A 12,744-nucleotide genomic window follows, 5' to 3' on the forward strand; every position below is an offset into this window, starting at 1 on the left:
TTTGGCAAAATATTAATCCTCAATTAATTCTCTCCTCAACCCGACTAAAGCTATTAGTCGCATTAGACGAGAGATATAAAATAAAACATTAACCCTCGATTAATTCTCTTCTCGACCCGACTAAATCTATTAGTCGCATTAGGCAAGAGATGAAAAATTCATAAAATTAAAACATTCAATTTGCTGCCCGCGACGATCAATCTATCGATCTGAGTAACCAACAATGCCCCTTAATCCGTTAGCTATACTGATCAAATCTATTGATCACTGCATCTAACGGTGCCATATCAAATCAGGGTTGTACGCCCAAACACATCTAGAACACATCAAACCACAAACTACGGATTTTCATCCTTTTCAATCAGGCAATTCAAAATGTCTTTCAAATCACAAACTACGACAGGCCATTCAAAAAGCCTCAAACAACTTCAAACACTCTCATAATCAATTCTAAGGCGTACAACCCTGTGCCCGAACTACGTTGACTCTGATTCTCCATAAGGAGATACGTAGGCACATGGTAACAAGGCGAGTCTCCCCCCTAAAAATCTCAATTCAGTTTTAAATCTTAATTTTTGCCTTTTTCATTTCATTAGCTATAAACCTTATCTTTGCCATAAACCCTTATCTTTGCAATGTTAGCCTTTAGGAAAGGGTTGAGGGTGCCTAATACCTTCCCTCAACCTGATTATAATAACTTACCCTGAATCTCATATCTGTGTAGGGTTTCCTATTCGCCCTTCAGAATAGGTGGCGACTCTAAACCTTCAATTTTAAGGCAGGTTGCTACAGCTGGCGACTCTGCTGGGGATAACTATAATGGTGAATTATTATGCTCCTAAGGCTTGAGAGGGTTTAGGTTTTTGGAAAACTGGTTTAGGATTTTTGGCGAAATTTTTAGGGTTTGGCTTATTCGCCATTTTAGGGTTTATGGTTTTTTTTATAAATATTTAAATTTTTATTTATTTATTTATTTATTTATTTATTTATTCGCAATTTCATTTATTTACAGCAATTTCAATTATTTACCGCAAGTTAATTAAATATTTGATTATTTGAATATTTGTTATTTTATTGCATCTTATGGGTTGTATATAAACTGTTGTTAAACCTAAGCGCGGGAATTATAATAATGACCAGAGGGGAATTACATCGCCTACGAGTCTTATTATAATTCCACTCAGAGTGGGTTGAATATCCGGAAAGGTCTGATACGAGGCTCGACCTTGTTGAGGGCTGGACTTGGTATTTGGCTGATCTCTCTAGGAACCTACCCCTAAAACTCGAACCTCATGGATAAATGAGTTGTTCTAAAATCCAAAGAGACAAAAAGTCTCGGCGGCTACGAACGACCCCATGAGACCTTCTAGAACATACCAATGGGAAGGGTAGGCACCCTAAGTCGTTACGTCGAACCTATGAACCTAGGGCTTATGTGCTTACATGCTTATTATATGTGCAATTTATATACTGCGAATGCCTTGCATTTAAAATTTTTGCAGGTACTCCTACGCGTTCCCTGGCCTGCAGGGACCCTATTTCAAAAACCATGTCCTTCCCACGAAGGACACCTCCATTTACGCACGTTGATTGGCCTCACGATGGCCATGAGACCTAGTAACTGTCATGAACGGTCACTCCGCGCCCGCATCTACGCACTCCCTAACCTGTGGGGAGTTACCTTTTATATCTTTGTATTTTACAACTATGTGTCCTTCCCACGAAGGACATCTTCGTTTACGCACGTCGATTGGCCTCTCGATGGCCATGCGATCCAGTGACTACTTTGAACAGTCACCATGTGCTTACATCTATGTGTACCCTAGCCTGTAGGGATTAAATTTCTAGAAACGCATCCTCCGTACGAAGGACATTTTTGTTAGCCTACGTCAATTGGCCTCTCGATGGCCATGCGATTCGGTGACTATCTTGAACGGTCACCCAGTGCTTACAACTACGTATTCCCTAGCCTGTAGGGACTATATTTCTAAAAATCACATCCCTCACACGAAGGATAACTTCATTAACATGCGTTCGATTAGCCTCTCGATGGTTATGAGATCTAGTGACTGTCATGAACGGTCACTCCATGCTTATTCCCACGCACCCTCTAACTTGTAGGGTTTTGGATTTCCATCTATACATCTTTCATCCCTAGCCTGTAGGGATTTCACTTCATCCAATATCGTCCTTACATAGGTTGTGTTCCGCATAGAGAACCTTCCCACCAAGGACAACTTCAATGGTACACGTTGATTGGCCTCTCGATGTCCATGAGACTTGGTGACTGTCTGGAACGGTCACCAACCGCTACCTTTTGCATGTTCCCTAATCTAAGGGATTTCCCTTAGCGTGTCATAACATTTATCCTGCAAAGATTCCACGAGGGTCTAATGTCGCCTCTAAGGCTGTCCCTAGGATTATACGTCGTACGTCTGCATCGCATACACGGAGTTATAATACAAGGAGTCTTGTGCATACGCATGCATTTGCATTTTCATGCATCCATACATTTACATTGACATTTACATTTGCATTCATATCTTTGCCCGCACCCACACTTACCGTGCTAGCCAATTTCCCGAGATTCGTGGAGAAAAACTAAAGAGGAGAAAGAAGGAGGATAAACAATTAAGAATGATCTTAAGGAAAAGAGGACGCCTTTCACCATGCCAGCCACATGTCCACGCCTTGTCGTAACAGGATTGTGAATGCAACAAAGGTTATTATTGAGCAAGGATTAGTTCAACAACGAAGTTCCCTCATAGATACACTCAAGGGGTATCTAGTCATAAGGGGGTTCATCTACGAACATAGCAAACTTACAAGGACGCTCTACGATAACCTGGGGGCAAGGATTAATCCAACTAGGGCAATACCCCGAACAAAGATGCATAAATACGATGGAGAGAAGGCGACGTGTGTTAACCCCACACCAAGGGAAAAAGGGGTCATAGGTTCTCTTTATCAATCTACAAACCCTAAAGGTTGCAATGGTGTGATACTATCCTTAGAAAAAGCAAAAGAGGTTCAGTCAAAGGAAACTCATGAAGTTCTGATACGACGAAAACCCACCGCTAACAATTTATTCTCGATAGGTTTGACGTGCCCAAGGAGAACTCGAGATTACCCTTCACTTCTACAAGTCTAAAAAACCGAGGAGTAAAACAAGGTTAATGGATTTACAAAAGAGATTGTCCCTAGGATCAATAGGTATTTACCATGCTCAGAATTCCAACCCCTACGATCGTTAAGTGTTACTCAAGATAAAAGTGTACCTTCGGATTAGCAATTCTAATGGGATGACTACACAGGTTTTGGAATCGATTCACACGCACGCTTCTATTTTCAAATTTAAGGTTATTAACAAACTTGAGGGAGAATGACGAATACAAATAACTAAGTCCAGCCAAACATATGCTTTCAAGGTAAGACCAAACCGACGATGTACAGGCATTGTTTCAATTCCCAAATAGTGGAGATATAAGGATGTTAATCCCTCGTTACCCCTTTGAGCCAGGAGTTGGAGTTTGTTTATACTTTTTCAAATAAACCTTGATTTTAACCAAGGGCAGGGTAGATTTCGACTAATTCAATGGTGTATTTTGGTTGTCAAGAGAATCAGTCAATTCAAGCAAGGATCAAGCAAAGGTTCAAGCATATCTTCTTCCTCGCATTCATCAAAGAATGAGGAAATAATGGAGATAATATTCACAACATCTTCTTCCTCAACACATCATTCAAGATCGAAGAAGTATCAAAGTCGAAGCTTACGAATCAAAGTCAACATGGCAGTCACAAATTTCATATCCAAGGATCAAATCTCAAGGAGCATTCAAAAGAAAAGGAGAAAAGCGCCCGCTAAGTCAAAATGGAAAATTTCATAAAAGAAAACAAAAAGGCTTAGGCAAAAATTAGGGCATCCCGATGAATCAAATCCAAAAGAATTGGTTCATACAAAATAAGGGATAAAAACAAAACAAAGGCGAAATACAAAGGATAATCTTGTGACTGCTAAACCATCAAAGCTTCACATCAATGCTTGGATTTTCACTAAAAGCTTCTGCTCAACTGAAACGATTCTCTTGCAAACAAAACACATCCATTGGATTAAGCGAATGTTTAGGATTTGGAGAACACCAAGGAGAAAGGGGTGGGACAAATAAAATTTTGAGCCTTATATCCATTGTTTCTTAAAACATGAACCAGGCCAAGTTACAACAGTTAAAAGTCCTAATTGAGGCAAGGTTAACCACGAAAGCATACTAAGCAGGATTTTGTTATACTGACTCCTAAAGTCTGTTAAAACTACTTCTAATCACCACGCTTCTTCAAGCATTCACTTCTAATCATCCAGTCCTAATTCGTAACGGACTTTGATTTCAAAACTTGCATACGCGTCGCATTGGAGTTACTTCTCAAAAGGTACAACGTCATCTACAAGTATACACTTAGCATCGAGGAGACCTCGAAATGGGTTTAATCAAAGGCGATCTTTCTAATAAAGACTCTGGAATGGGGGGAATCACATCTAGGGGGTTCCTCTTAACAAGGGCAAAAACTCGAGGATCGCAGGGGCATACGAGCAAAAATCCTATTAACTGGGGGCATTCTTCCTAAGGTTCAATCGACCTGGGGCACATCTCGAAGCAACAGAAGTCAGGGGCATGTCAAACATGGGAGAAAATTTAAAGGATAGAACACTATGGATAGTCCTCCATATCCGGGAGATCAAGGGCATACCCTTCAATCTAAACGTCAAAGCATATGACAAGGTTATTTCCCGGGGCACTTCCTTCATAGCTTGGAGATCATAGGCACCTTTTTTCCACTAAACATTGGGGCATGAGATATCAAATCCATAAGGTGTGGAGAACCACAAAGGTTAAAGGTGTGGAGAACCTCGAAAAGGTTAAAGGTGTGAATTGCAAAAGGTGAAAGACATGGAGAACCTCAAAAGGTTAAAGGCGTGGAGTAATTCAAAAGCCAAATTGGGGCAAGGCGCACAGCATAAGGCATTCTCACGCTTCACAACATCGAACAAATATTTCTCCTAACTACGATCTTCAAAGAACAGGTATCGGGGAATCGCGCTAGCATCACACCCCATCTTATCAAACAAACCTGTAACTCCAGCGAGCTATATATGCTTTGGTTATCAACAACCTATCATCGGAGCATCATGCAAATACATATGAATCATGCATTGCATACATTGGTTGATACATCACACTACACCTTTTTAGGTAGTCTTCCTTAAGACAAATCTCACGACCCTTTCTAGGAGCCTCCTCAAGCAGTCTTACTCAAGGCGAATTGTCATCCTTTCAAGGAACCTCTTCAGGTAGTCTTTTTCAAGACATTCTTTTATACGAACCTTTTCAGGAACCTCTTCAGGTGGTCTTCTTTAAGACATTCTATGAACCTTTCTGGGTGGTCTTTTCTAAGACATTAATCATTCCTTGCTAAGAACCTTTGTAGGTAGTCCTTGTTAAAGACATCTTTCAGCCTTTTCAGGTAGCCGTCTTTAAAGATATTCCTCATTCCTTGCTAAGAACCTTTTTAGGTAGTCCTTTTTAGACATCTTCCAGCCTTTCCAGGTGGTCTTCTTTAAGACAAATTTCTATCCTAAAAAATCTTTTCAGATAGTCTTCTTTAAAGACAAACACTCACATCCACTCCAGAAACCTTTTCAGGTAGTCTTATAGAAGACACTACTTCGTTCCACTCATCAATAAACATATACATAAGCATTACCCGCATACATAAACATTACCAAGCCGGCATAAGCATAGTCGTGGTGTAGGTGCAAATATGGTTTAAACAAGTTCAATAAGGAGATAAAATCTTGAGATTGACGTCAGCATCAGCATACATACATACGCATTAGCATATGCATATCATCTAGTGCCTTCACATACTACAAAAGCCCAGTCTCCAACCCTCGTGTTGTGATAGGTGTATTTCCCGACCCATGTGTCGTGAGTTTCCAACCCTCGTGTTGTGAAAGGTGTATTTTCTCCGACCCTCGAGTCGTGAGTCTCCAAACAGGTGAATCTTTTTTTTCATGCAGGTAAGTTTGCTACAAGCACGGCAAATGATCCTAAATGGTGCGGGTGAGTTTGCTACAAGCACGGCAAATGATCCTAAATGGTGCAGGTGAGTTTGCTACAAGCAAGGCAAATGATCCTAAATGGTGCGGGTAAGTTTGCTACAAGCACGGCAAACGATCCTAAATGGTGCGGGTGAGTTTGCTACAAGCACGGCAAACGATCCTAAATGGTGCGGGTGAGTTTGCTACAAGCACGGCAAACGATCCTAAATGGTGCGGGTGAGTTTGCTACAAGCACGGCAAATGATCCTAAATGGTGCGGGTGAGTTTACTACAAGCATGGCAAATGATCCTAAATGGTGCAGGAAGTTTGCTACAAGCATGGCAAATGACCCTAAATGGTGCGGGCGAAGTTGCTATAAGCATAGCAAATTAGCCTAAATGGTGCAGGTGAATTGTCCGAACTAGGACAAATGATCCGAATGGTGCAGGTGAGCTTGTCAGAGCTATGACAAGTAATCCTATTGGTGCAGGTGAACTTGCTAGAACTATAGCAAGCGATCCTATTGGGGTTCACAAACTACGAAAACTTACTGGAACTTTAGTAAGTGGGGTTCACAAATTGCAAGTCGTCACTATTGATAGTGCGTTTACCCATCACGTTAGTCCCTCGGCAGTGATCAAAGGGTTTTACGAGAGGTTCTTCAACTGGGTTTATCACGTTAGTCCCTCGGCAGTGATATTCTTCAAGACTACAAAGGGGTTCACAAAAGGTTTTACAAAGGAGTTTTCAATGGGTTCTTCAATTGGGTTTATCACGTTAGTCTCTCGGCAGTGATATTCTCCAAAACTTCAACAACAAACAAAGATTTTATCTTTCTTTTCAGAATTACTAACATACTTCGATTAACATAACTAACGATCATGCATCATTTCAACTTACATACTCATTCATACATAATGCATATCCATACATCGCCCTCATTTATTTTGAGAGGCTCGCTGCATCATACATGCATCATAGCATTGCATAAAATTCAGGTTGCCTTTTTAGGCTGTGCTACGATCAAAGCATCGGGTTTCTTTCGAAAGCATCTGCTTCACAGTAAGGAAAAAAGGGGGGTGTTTACCCTAGGTGGCATCTTTAAGCCCATCCCCCACAGAACTCTTCCCTAAACAAATGCAAATTTCAGGGCATCTCAGTGTCCAATCATCTTCTACCTGTAGATCGCGATAGGCAGACGTGCCTATCTAACTCTTCAGGTTTAAGAAGATTGAACAGGGGCAGCTGTCATACCCCAAAATTTGCCCTCCGCATTTCATCCTCAAGGTTCAATGGACTATTCAAAGCAGCATTCACCTATAAATTAGAATAGAGGTGTGGATAACAGGTATTTTGGGACTCAAGCGCTTGGGTCCAATTATCACAAGGGTTTTATCATTTTTGGGGGTATTTCAGGGTTTTTACTAACATTTTGATTATTATTTATTTTAACATGACTAACTATTTGTATTTAACATTATTAATTTTTATTAATACTAGGATTTTATAATTAGCTTTTATTATTATTATTATTATTATTATTATTATTATTATTATTACTATTCTTAGGTAGAATTAGGACTAATTAATTTTTTATTTTAGGTTTTATTAATTATTAGTATTAGTCATAATTAGGAGTATTGTTATTAGGATTAGGATTTTTATATTATTAGTAGGTTTATTTTTATTAATTCTAATACTAGGATTAGTAGGTTCAATTTATTCTTAGATCATTAGTCAATTGGGCACTAGGCCCATTAGGAAAAAAACCTAATTGGTAATTATAAAAGAAAATTCATTCACAAAGAGAAGGGGGGCCGAAAACAGTTTGAGGAATCCTTATTTTTTTCCATCCACATATAGACTCTAATACTGTTCAAATTGGCACCACCGCGCCGTCTTCAATTGACCAAGTCACAGTTCTCAATACAGTTACAGCAAGAATTAACACTCTTTCATCTTCCCATCATCTCTCTCACATGGGTGTATTGTGAACAAAAGGAAACAAACAACAACAGCGACCTCATTGTGTGACCGCCGCGGATTTCGTCACCACGCGAGCAACCATCCTCAGGCCACCGTCGAAACCACCTCCCAATCTGTAGCCGCGACAACCCTATCACGAACCTCCCATCTCGTCGCTTCAAGTATCGATCCAACTCCCCTAGATTCTGTTCACTCTTTTCCTGCAAACACTTTCAATTTCTTTTTTTGGTGCACCAATTATACCTGTATATATATTAGATGAAGGTAGTCCTGGGGTTCTCTAAAAAGAATGTCACGAGGAAGAAGGAGACAGGGGCTGGATTTTCCCTTTTTTTATTTTGAATTCCTTGACTTTGTTTGTGTTAAATCATGTCGGTGTCATAGGTATAACAGGTTATCACTGCAGCTGAAGTGGCAAGAGTTTGTGTTTGCAAACAGGAGAGCCTGGGTTCAATTCCCCCTGGCTACAATAAATTTTTACTAAATTATCCATTTACGGATCCAGTGTGCCTCCAATGCGTAGCATACGATACACCCCCATAGCAAGGCCTTTTGGATGATTCTGGAGGTAAATCTAACGTGTACAAATTCGAAGGAGCGCCATGGACCCTCAGGGGGCGTCCACATACAATCAGTGCCCAGGTTTCTTGGTATTATTCTTTGGTTTTATTTATTCATCTTTTTTTTTTTATATTTAGTATTTATGCAATTGTTAATATGCATATAATTTAATTGTGTTAACTAGAATTAAATAATAAATTAGGACTAGGGTTTAGAATTATATTTTCCCGATTATTTTGATTACTCGATTATTCGAGTTAATTAATTTAATTAATTTTAACTATTCATAAATCACGAAAACCCTACAAAGGTTTATAATATTAGGGTTCGCCCAATCCCATTGCCATTTGGCAAAATATTAATCCTCAATTAATTCTCTCCTCAACCCGACTAAAGCTATTAGTCGCATTAGACGAGAGATATAAAATAAAACATTAACCCTCGATTAATTCTCTTCTCGACCCGACTAAATCTATTAGTCGCATTAGGCAAGAGATGAAAAATTCATAAAATTAAAACATTCAATTTGCTGCCCGCGACGATCAATCTATCGATCTGAGTAACCAGCAATGCCCCTTAATCCGTTAGCTATACTGATCAAATCTATTGATCACTGCATCTAACGGTGCCATATCAAATCAGGGTTGTACGCCCAAACACATCTAGAACACATCAAACCACAAACTACGGATTTTCATCCTTTTCAATCAGGCAATTCAAAATGTCTTTCAAATCACAAACTACGACAGGCCATTCAAAAAGCCTCAAACAACTTCAAACACTCTCATAATCAATTCTAAGGCGTACAACCCTGTGCCCGAACTACGTTGACTCTGATTCTCCATAAGGAGATACGTAGGCACATGGTAACAAGGCGAGTCTCCCCCCTAAAAATCTCAATTCAGTTTTAAATCTTAATTTTTGCCTTTTTCATTTCATTAGCTATAAACCTTATCTTTGCCATAAACCCTTATCTTTGCAATGTTAGCCTTTAGGAAAGGGTTTAGGGTGCCTAATACCTTCCCTCAACCTGATTATAATAACTTACCCTGAATCTCATATCTGTATAGGGTTTCCTATTCGCCCTTCAGAATAGGTGGCGACTCTAAACCTTCAATTTTAAGGCAGGTTGCTACAGAGATTGTGAGCGATTTTTGATTCCACAGTGCTGATAAGTTTCTTTTTGTGCTTTTTTGATCTAGTTGAATGATTGAAGTTGCTTCTACCTTTTGATAAGTAGTTACTTATTTAGTGTTTAAACTTGTTCATACCATAAACTAAACTTGGAAGAATGTTATATCAAAACATACTTAGAAGAACTCTGCATACCATTTGCAGAAGAACTATTTATAGTATACTGAACTTGTTTTACAAAAGAGAGTTGGTTTTCCATGAACTACACATGCATGATCATTTACATCAACAGAATTCTTATCATAACAAGTGTTTTACGATAGATTGAGGTTGTGTTGTTGTGTGATGATTTCCTTCTAGGCTTAGGTGATGTTGATGATGATTATGAAGTTGAGAAATATGAATAATCTATGAAGGTTGAGATTGATAAGATTAGGTGATGTTCTTGTTGCTGTTGCATAGGATATGTGGATGAAGAGTTTGATCAAGAAGTGCTAGTCTTAATGCTCTTGTTGGTTGTCGTTGTAAAGAGTATTCATTTCCTTCTTGAACATTTCTTCTGTCACAATTATAATAAGGAAGAAAATACAAAACTTGTAGTGGAGCTAATATACAACTATGTATTAAATACAAAACGAGGACAACATAATCAACATGTAGTGTAGTTCAATTTTTTTTTGAAAGCAAGAGATATATTGAAGGGAGAACTAAGGGTTCTCCAACTCATGTACAAAATACACGGCACAAAGCCAACAAAAAACAATATTACAACCAATTATAATTACGACATAAAAGACAAAGGGTTTTTGTAAATTGGTTAGTCTTTTCCTTTAATAACCTTGTGGTATGATGTAAACCTTGTGCTATGCATTAAGGTAATAAACCTTGTGGTATGCATTAAGTGATATGATGTAAAAATCAGAACCATAAAATTAAACCAAAGCATGGATAAAATTATTAAAAAACACAAATGGTATATATAACCGTATTCGAATACGGTGTTGGTGGTGTAATATTAGGTGTCACATTAGCATTTCTCAAAATTAAAAGATGGAAAACATGGTTAGATAGAAAGCGTGGTTAGATTGACACATCTGCATGATTGTACTTTCTTTTACAGAAGAATAAATATAATTAAAGGCAATAGAATTATAAAAACGTGACTACTAAAGTGATATGATGTAAATATCAGAATTATAAATTTATAAACAATTAAAAGAATGTTAAAGTTCTTATTAAAATATAACAAAAAAACTATATAAAGACATGATAGACAGTTAGACACGTATGTAATTAATAAAGAATGTTAAAGTTCTTAAAATCTATGATGTTAATTTATCGCAATTCTATGATGTTAATTTAAAATTTGTACTAATTAGTAAAGATTACAACACTTATTTAAAATCTATAGTAGCTTGTGATCATTCATTTATATACTTTCTCATTTTTTTTTTCAGGGTGATAAACGTTGGTCAGTAATATTTTTGCTAGTTAGGAATTACTTGTGAAGAGTGAAGTTCGGATCGTTTCCAAGAATATTACAGTGTGTGGTTTCATAAGTTTCTGACTTTTTCTACAGGTAATTAGTTGTTCTTTTGCTATAGTTGCGTGACTAATTAATGTTTTTGTTTAGCTTACTTAGTAGTAAAATCATGGATAAAAAATGGTTGTCTGTCGATCGATTGTCAAAAGAGTACGAGAATGTGATAAGTGCAAAAATGTACTTATTTTGTATATACGTTTTGTTGCACTTATTGATACTTTTTGTTAATACCGTTTGAATAATACCCCGTTTTGTGTATAAATACGTATACTTTGTGAATAGATGTATTTTCATATACTTTTATATTTTTTGATAGTTTTCTATTCATTTTGTAGGTATTGAGGCGTATTTGGAGCACGAGCAATAACATGTCGAAGACACGGCTTCAAACGCGCATTTTTGAGCAACGAAACCAACTCGTCAACGAATAAAGCTCAAAACCAAAGAATAATAAATCACCAATTTGGTTGATATGTTGTCATTGTTAGATGGGAAATTGAATAAGCTTTCCAACGCTTCGAACCGAACGCAAATCGGAGTTACGGTTCTCAAGTTACATCATTTTTACTAAAAGCTGTTTTTTCATGACAGCAGGTTGGGCGCAATGCGCGCTTCTGCGCGCGACGCACGCTGTACAGAACTCAAAATTGCATAAATAGGCGAAAATCAAATTTTTTTTTAGGTTATGTTTTGGGTATTTTTGAACCCCAACTCATCCTAGGTCATTTTTGGGTAGATTTAGCTTGGAAAAACCATTGAAGCTTGTAATCGGATGATCGGAGGTCGAATTTCTCATCGATTGGTGTTGACAAACCAAGAAATGTTTGGTTCCTTTTTTTCTCTTCTCTTTGTATTTCTCTTATGGTGAGTTTGTATGTAAATTACTCTAAGTCCATGGATGTTTGTTGCTTTTTCTACTAGTTGTATAAAGTTTGCTTTACAAATCTTAATCGGTGTTTTTCTGATCTTTTTGCTTAATCGCTTCAGATTTATGTTGTTATAGAAATATGCTTCGTGAATCTTGATTAGGAGAATACCTGTTAATTCTAGATTCTAGACATAGGGTTTGGGGTTAACATCCACATAATATCTAAGTTTAATGTCTCTGTATTGTTCGATCGGTTGAGACATCGTCGAAAGAGCAATATAGTTAAACTCTCGTCGGTGTTGCAGAAATGGACATTGATGTGAGGGATATGTGGTGATTCTAATGAGTATTGTAGATTGAGTACGACAGCGTGATAAATCTAAGTTTGTGATGAGTAGTTTAGATTCAAACCAGATAAGCTATTCACTATCAAGAATGAATTATTTTTTATGTTCATATGTTATATTTTCCTTGTTTACTTAAAACCCATTTAACCCAAACTCAAGAATTAAGAATCCGTCGAACGGCAGTTCAGTAGCACTAATCTCTGTGGACAC

This window comes from Vicia villosa, linkage group LG4 (assembly GCF_029867415.1).
Source record: "Vicia villosa cultivar HV-30 ecotype Madison, WI linkage group LG4, Vvil1.0, whole genome shotgun sequence".
NCBI lineage: Eukaryota > Viridiplantae > Streptophyta > Magnoliopsida > Fabales > Fabaceae > Vicia > Vicia villosa.